We start from the raw sequence: 8,777 nt of genomic DNA on the forward strand, positions 1-8,777 counted from the left end.
TTCTATGCTAGCATAATATAGTTTTAGTAAACAGATGATCCAAGTTTAGTTGTCCTTTAAGGGATCTACATATTGTGGTGAATGGACATCACATCTTTTCAATGAGCATGCATTACAAAAGTCATAGCACTAGGGCACAAAAAATTAATAAATGTGTGCAGAATGTAAGATGTCCTGTTAAACCAATATTACCTCTTTTAAATGCAAACAATGTATCTTATCATAATCAATCTTATGAAAATTTGTATGGTGGATGAACCATGTTGCATGCCTCAAATAAAAATTGCAAGCACCATCTAGGATGCAAGTTTTTTGATGCAAAAAGTGATGATGTAAGGCTACTCAAGCTAAGGGTGTAAGTAGGGGACTAGTAATATGTGTGCAATACAACAGGGAGGAAGGCTAGCTCCTCCCCTTTGTATGGTATGCATATCGTTTGCTTATCTCCTGCCTATGCCATCTCCTTGAATAATAAATTTTTCATTGTGCTTTGCACAAATGTATCCAAGAACCTACACCCTAGATAGTGTAGACAATATACATTTCACATACACGATGTGATTCGTTCTTTCTACACCTTATATAAGATCGATAACTAACACTTGGATTAAGATGCACCATGGGGAGTACTTTGATTATGATTACTTTTGATAAGCTAGGCCATGTAGAGTTGAGGAAAGGAAAGTAAAGAGAAAACAAATGTAATTTCTCTTTGATTGCTTTACCTTTGACAATGTTGCTTGAGAAAGGAACCTCTACTCCCTATTTAAAAACTTGGCAGTGTTGCTTTATTTTAAGAAATAAATTTATTTTTTAAAGCATACACTCACCCAATTACCTATTTTGCAATTCCTTCATTTTAGTTAATTATCTCTTTTAGCAAATGAATTTGTTTTTCGTTTTAATTGTTACTAATGCAAATGATTTTGAATTTGGTATTTTTTAAATGCAAAAACTCACATCTAATTGCCTTTTCAAGTTGTAAGTGTAAACTTGTATAGTACTTATGATAATGAAACATTTCACTATTGTTCATCCATTATGCATGTGGAAACCATATATGGGATCATGATTAACATTGATCAACAAATTTTGAAACATCTCCTTACCCAACCTCAAGATTCTGAATATAATATCTAATGGCCTTCTTTTGCTTAATCTTTTCATCCATTCAACCAATATCAACTTGACTGTTAGAATGTTCTCAATGATACTATGAGTCATCACCCTTCCGGATATAATACTTTTGTCATTTCTTCTACTTTATTGGGTTCAAGCAAAGATAGTTATTTAAATGATCTTGATTTTCATGATTCTTCTTCATATTTCTTGCAATAATTGGATTCATGTTGATGATTTTACCTACGTTGATAGTTTTCTTTTCTTTGAAAATACCTTTGTGTAACTCATCTCTTCTTTTCTCTTCCTCTTCAAGAAGTCCATAACCCTCATCATATAGGCAATCAATGTATTATTTGGACTCTTCAAAATCTTTAGGAAAATCTTCATTGGCAGTATATAGATAAAGAAGTTGCTACCTTTGTTTTTGAATACCAAATCTATCAAAATGTAAATCTATCTTTTGAAATCATGGAAAATAGTATGGCTTACTTATGTCTCTTCTAATCCTTATTTACCTTGGGAATAATTATCTATGGATTCAATTACTTGTTTTTCAACTACCCCTTCTCAATAAAATATGATATCGACCATTGTTGGTTATTTTGGTGAACAAGACTATTTTCTTCTTTGTAAGTAATATTACCCCTCAAGCTACTAATGTATTTTTCAAAACCATTTTTGTGCATCATGGTTTAACTAAAGGTATTATTTATGATCGTGATTCTAGTTTTTGCAATAACTTTAATGTTACCTTGTTTGCTAATTTGGGACTATAAATGACTTCAGTTTATTATCTTATCTTGAAATGATGCCAGGAGGCATATTCCACGGTGGATTCCGTAAGGTTTTTCGGTGGATTCCGTAAAACTATATGTATTTTCCGCAGCTCATACATAAGGTGGATTCCTTGTGTGAGAAGTTGATTTGTGCTGAAGACTGCTAGATAATCACTATTGTTTGTTTATTTTATTTATAAGCAATTGTGAATGCTTCAGTTGATCTTTAGTAATAATTAGATCATTGTTCTTAGTACTATTAATTTATTTATTTTTAATATACATTATTTTAAAATATGAGATTTAAGATATGCTTTTATTGAAATAAGCTTTCTTTATGGAATACCTTGCTATTTTCTTAATGTGGTTAAGTTTAGAAGGCTTTTTTAGTTTTCTTTATAAAAGTAACATGATTGTGTGCAAAACAGGAAAAGAGGATGAAAACTGAGTTTTTTCGTTTCTTCCTCATCCGGAATTGAAATTCAAAGCTTCAAGAGTCATTTGGGGGTTTTGGCACTCTCCAGACATGATGGTGATGTCAAAACGTCAAGATTCAGAGTATAGAATTTTCTACAACAACTACAATGTGTTACAGGATACCTCTTGACTCTTAAAACTCTGTATTTCAATTGATATTTGTATTTTCTTTGTAATTATATGTAAGATATGAATGCATATATCCATATAAAACTATAATATATAATTAAGGATGGTAAACCATGGCTTTTGCCATAGGGGAGGTTGGACCCAATCGTGTGCTTTTCTCTTGTCTTTCTCAATCTATTGAGTTATTCAAATCCTCTTATGTATTATAATATTGTTTGTATTTAATAGTTGAGATGTTTGATTTGTTAGATTTTTCCACTAAGTTCTATTATGTGTGCCATAAAGTTGTTTATGATTGAGATTTGATTTGCTAGATTTGCCACGTGTTCCACTTTGTAGCATGAAACTAACGGTGAAATTGAAGGACTAAAAGCACAATTCATGTCTTCTTCCTTGCATATAATATTTCACAACTTGCATAGCTAACACTTACATTCTTCTACTTCAATTTTTTTTTGATAGAAGAATACCTAGTCTTGCATTTTACTTATCTAATCATATTCCAAGTATTGATTATTGCAAAATATGGTTCAAGCTAAAAAATGAAGATCAACTATGGGAGAAAGAAGAAAAATAAGTAGAGAAGCATGATACCACAAAAATAGTCTTGAATGAATTGATAGCGAAGCTAGTACATTGCTTTATAGCTTTTCAACTGTGCTACTCTTCCCTCTCTTTGCTTATGGGATGTATTCTATCCACTTGTGTGTGACCTTTGTGACTATAATCTCATCTATCCTTATCCATCCACTTTCATAAACATAGTTTACATGCCTATGCATCAAATATGCTCACAGACCTCCTTGATGCATGGTCAATCTCATTACCGATTGACACTATCATTAGGGATGTGATTACAAAATAATATTTCCCCCTTGAGTCCTCTATCATGTCATAAGTATGTGGTGTGACAAAAAATAGGATGTAAGCAAATAGCTTTGGATTGATTTGGGCTATTGTCCCCTTGGCTACATCATTGGTGCCAAAGGTGGACATTACAATTGTAGGATTTAGAATAGGTATCCATTAGATGGAGCTAAATAATTGGATTCATCATGATTTTCAAGTGACTTGTTTGCATAGTTTGCTTGGTTGGAGTAGCACTCCCTTTCGAAATGACCAAACTTGTGTCTATGGATTGTGCATTGATGTTTATCTTTATTTCTACAATTCTTTTCTTCATGATTAGTTAGTCCACAATGATTGAATTTTCGAGGAGTGGTTGAAGTGTTCATAGTGGATATATATATATATATATATATAAGGATGCCTCAATATTGTTAGCTTCATGCCTTCCATATTAGACAATTTTAAACTAGATTTTGATAACTATCTAAATCATAGCTTGGTAATAAAATAGCCTTGGCCACATCTTCATCTAGTGTTCTTTTCAGAATATTAGCCAATTGTTGTTTAATGCATTCATATTTATTCAGGTGACTTGTGAGATCTTCCTTTGGGTTGAACTATAGGTTATAAATTTGCATTAGTAGCTTCATCTTAGAATTCTTGGATTTAGGGTTGAAGACTTTGTCGAGGTCCTCCCATGCTAACTTTGCACTTGGAATACATCAATGTGATGTATGCATTCATCACCTAAGTCTGCTATTATGTATCCCAATGCTTTCTCATTGTTTTCTTCATATTCTTCTCCCAAACTTATTGTGCCTCTCTCAAATTCCAATGATAATGCCTCATAAGCTATTCCACATAAGAAGATACATCATTTTTGATTGCCAAGTGTGGAACCCAAATCCCGTAAATTTATCAATGACATCTTGAGTTGACATGATGGAGAGGTCTTATTGGGTTTATAAACAAATGACCAATAATGTCTAACTCTGTACAATATATTTTGTGGTAATTACAAAGATTTTGGGTTTATAAACAAATGACCAATAATGTCTAACTCTGTACAATATATTTTGTGGTAATTACAAAGATTTTCAATAAAACCCACATACAATAATCTCCATTTTCATTTTTAAAATGCCAACCTTTGACCTCTTACATGTGTGAATTACCTTTTTGTGACTTGAACAAGTATAGAACAACAACTAGTGTGAAGAGGACTTAAGATAAGCTAGTTTGAGAAGGTGTAGTGTGAAAGGGGTTTTTTAGTAAGGGGTTATTTAAACCTTAGCTCTTATTAAAAGGTTTTAAAAGAAACCTTATCTTCTTGAAAAACAAGCCATCGAGCTACACTGCCATTGCCTAATTAACGCTAGCCTTAAGGATGTTGATGCCATGACGTATCTATGGAGAATGTCTTTTGACAATAGGGTGATTGATTATGAGCTCCAATTAGCAGCTTTCTCTCTTTTCTTCCTCTTCACTTGTCTATCTCTGTCATAGGGACTAGGCCCCCTACTTCACTAATAAGTAGGCTCCCTCCTTCTCCAAGCAACCCCCTTGAGCTAGGGGCTTAAGCACAACCCTTAAGTAGGGGGACTTAAGTTATTCCCTTGCTTAATGATAATGAATACAAAGTACTAGCAAAATATACCTAGAGGATCCTTCTAATAGTTACAATCTTCAATGGTAGCCACAAAAAACTTCAAAGGAAATGTGATGTTGGACCTAGAAAAGATTGTCTCCTTATACCTTGCTCGACCCTTGAGCTTCCTGAGAAGCATCTCCTCCTTGTATTGAACTCCTTCAAACTTGCGTAGCTATGGATGCCATTCTACCTCATAGCCTCAAGGAAAGAGGCTTTGATACCATGTTGCAAAACATGATTTAAGTTAGAAAATGAAGATCAACTATGGGGGAAAGAAGAAATACAAGTGGAAAAGCATGATGCCACCAAAATAGTATTGAATGAATTGATAGTGAAGCTAGTACATTGTTTTATAGCTTTTTAACTATGCTGCTATTCCCTCTTTTTGCTTATGGGATACATTCTATCCACTTGTGTGTGACCTTTGTGATTGCCACCTCATCTATCCTTATCCATCCATTGTCATAAACATAGTTCACATGCCGACTCATCAAATATGCTAACATTGATGGTCTAGTTCAAGATTTTTTACTATTTTTGAACAAGTAAAAGAGATGCTTGCTAAAGCCATGCATCTTATAGATTTGAAAGGACAAGAAATGAAATTTAAGAAAGCCAACTTTGTTTTTGGATGAAAATTGAAAAACAAAATGTTGAGAAAAATCCTAATATCAAAATTGCCCCTAGATTTTATGGAGCTTTTAGAATTTCTAAAATAATTGATGGTTGAACAATTGGGGGCGGGGGGTCACTCATGGATATATGTATATACCATGTGGTTTCAGAATAAGGGATTTTTAAAATACCATTTTTATACATACAAAAGGGTGTAAAATAACATGGCTATTTATAGATTGAATAAAAAAGGGTTGTTTTATTCAAGGAAAATTTATAGATAAGAATGTTTATAAATAGGCCTTGAACGCACCCAGCATAGAAAGTTTTACATATAGTGACATCCCCTGCCCCCCCGAGTTGAACATCCACATAGGACACAAGAGAGGATTTTATAATGTTAGGAAAGGTTTCTTTCATACATGCATAGGTTAGGTATTGTTGCACACATTCTTAGGCACACTTGCACACATGCCCCTTTATAGTCCTTTCCAAACACTCGTATGCATGGGGAAGGATTGTACACTCATGAATATAGAAACCATCCCCATGCAAGGATTAGAAACCTTTAAGGCACAAGTCATAGCATTTGCATATGCATAGATTAGGCCTAACATGTACATTTGCATCTGAAAGTGTAGATCATAGATGATGTTAGGAGAGGCAACATGTGCACACCCCTTTTCACACTAACATATGCATAACCTATGCACTTGCATCTAGAAGTGTAGATCACACATGATGTTAGGAGGCAAAATGTGCACACCCCTTTCCACACTAACATAGGCATAACCATACTCTTAATGACATGAGTAAACACCAAAACAACTTGGATACCACATTATCCTAGCACAATCCTAGATAAGAGGTACTCAACACCCACACATTAATTTAGGCACGTTCATCTAGGATCGATCTAGGCACACAACCTTAGGCAACCCATACTCCACCTAGGCCCAACCTTTGCAACTAGGTTTATGACCACACCTCCACATACAACACTCATTCCTTAGCCCACCACTCTAGATAGACTTAGGTGTATACTACACCTCCACATAGAACACTCATCCCTTAGCCCACCACTCTAGATAGACTTAGATTGTAACCTAGGAACTTTAGGACCACAAGACTTTAGGATTCATAATAATCTTGACTAGGAGCCTAGGGTTTACAAGTTAGCACATAGCCAACCCTTATCATGTAGGAAGCTAGGGTGATGCCTCCTTACTTCGGTTGGGACCCTTACAAGTCTCTAGGCTAGATCATAAGTCCTAGATTATGTTAGAACTACTCTCATAGTATCAATCACATCACACGTTAAGTTAACACAATCACAAGTCCTCACATCACATAGCCCACTTAATGTCTGAACATCCTAGGTCATCACCATAAGATCACCAATAGTATTGCACCACTGCACCCATGCCACTCACCATAATGTACCTTAAGGACCATGTAATCCAAGACCAATATCCCTTAGACTGAAGTGAGACTACTCACTCATCTATCCCATAGACTAATAACACATTCTTGAGGATCTAACATCAATTAGGTCCATAGCCCTAAGTGCATTGTCTTATGTAGGCATTGAGCACAAGAGCACCCACAACTTGGTTTTCAAAGAGGGAAAATTTGTTTGAGCACAAGATCACCATTATACATAGGGTATCATTATAAGGAAAACATATTCTTTTTCATAACAATTCAGTTAGAATAGACCATTCACTAAGGGAAAATAAAAAGAAAAAAATCAAATAACTTAACAAAAACCATCCAAACAAAAGGAAAAGCCTAAACCTAAACCTTTAAGGACCGAGCTTGTCACAATCTATTTAGCTTATGAGGAGCATAGAAAGACATGGAAGTGTATGTGGTTGAGGAGTGGTCTTGATGTCTTGACTCCCACAAGAAGCCCTAACCCTAGCCCTAGCCTTATGATAGCAACAAAGAGGAAGCCTTGTCTCTATCATTCCAATAGCGACACTTGATATTGAGAATACCTAAATTTCGGAATTGATTCACTAAGTCATTGAACCAATCAATGAAGAAGTCATAGGTGTCCCATAGAGCACCATGGGCAGATCTGGACATTTGAGGGATCTCTCAAATGACTTTGAAGCATTTATGAATGCTTTCAACAATACCACAACATTTGATATTGCAAACATGATATCTAAGGATATGGAGCAAAAGCTCATAGAGTTGAAGAACCAAGGAGCTAGAATTCACAATAGGTTGGTAGATATCAATAATGATACAATGTAGCAACTTGCTAGCATGTCAATGGAAATGGATGACATTAGTTGTTGAATGTAGGAGCTACAAGGTTATCTCAAGACTCACTATACGGATCTTGTACAAAGATGAATCTTTGGCTATATAGATATGCTCCAAGTTTGAAAGCACATAGCTAAGACCTTATTGATAGGAATATGGAACACACTAGGAACAAGAGACTAAGAAAAGGTTCCCATTGTGTCCAAGCAACTAGAAATATAGACATGAGGATGATTGATGTATCTTTGATGAATAATTTGAATAATTCTATGAAGTTAACAATCTCACATGTGATGTAAAGCAAGCACATGCGCTTGGATGATGCTTAGGAGAGAATGGTAGAACTTGGTTCATGGGGCTTGACACCATTGAGAAATCCTCACTCCTTATATTTAAAGACAACTTCATAGAGCAATTAGCTAAAGCTAGATATGGACACAACATTATCTTTTGCCTAGTGAAGTCAGAGTAATAAGAAGAGGAAAGTATGAGGATTATGTCTCCAAAGTTAGGAGTTTACTCAAAAGAATTCCAAATAATCAAGGGAATATAGGATACAAAGATCTATGAAATTATGCCAAAAAATTTGGTTCTAAATCAATCGAGCACTAATGACATGCTAGATGAAGCCATCAAGATTGATAAACTCCATATAGAAAGGAGTAGGGATAAGAAAAGTGTAGGATTCTACCAAGATCCTCATTTGAGAAGAAGTAGAATTGAGAAAAATGCAACACAAGACCTCATGACCAATGTTAAGTGGCAACAATAGGAGCCCTTAAAAATGATGAGAGCCTTGAAATAATCTCATCTATGCACATAGAATGTGCAATGCATCCATAGTGGTGGTAGAAGACTCCCATGACCCAAACTAAACTTTA

This window comes from Lygodium microphyllum, unplaced genomic scaffold, assembly GCF_053477565.2.
Source record: "Lygodium microphyllum isolate KBCC unplaced genomic scaffold, Lygodium_microphyllum_v1.1.10 scaffold_228, whole genome shotgun sequence".
In the NCBI taxonomy this organism is placed as follows: Eukaryota; Viridiplantae; Streptophyta; class Polypodiopsida; order Schizaeales; family Lygodiaceae; genus Lygodium; species Lygodium microphyllum.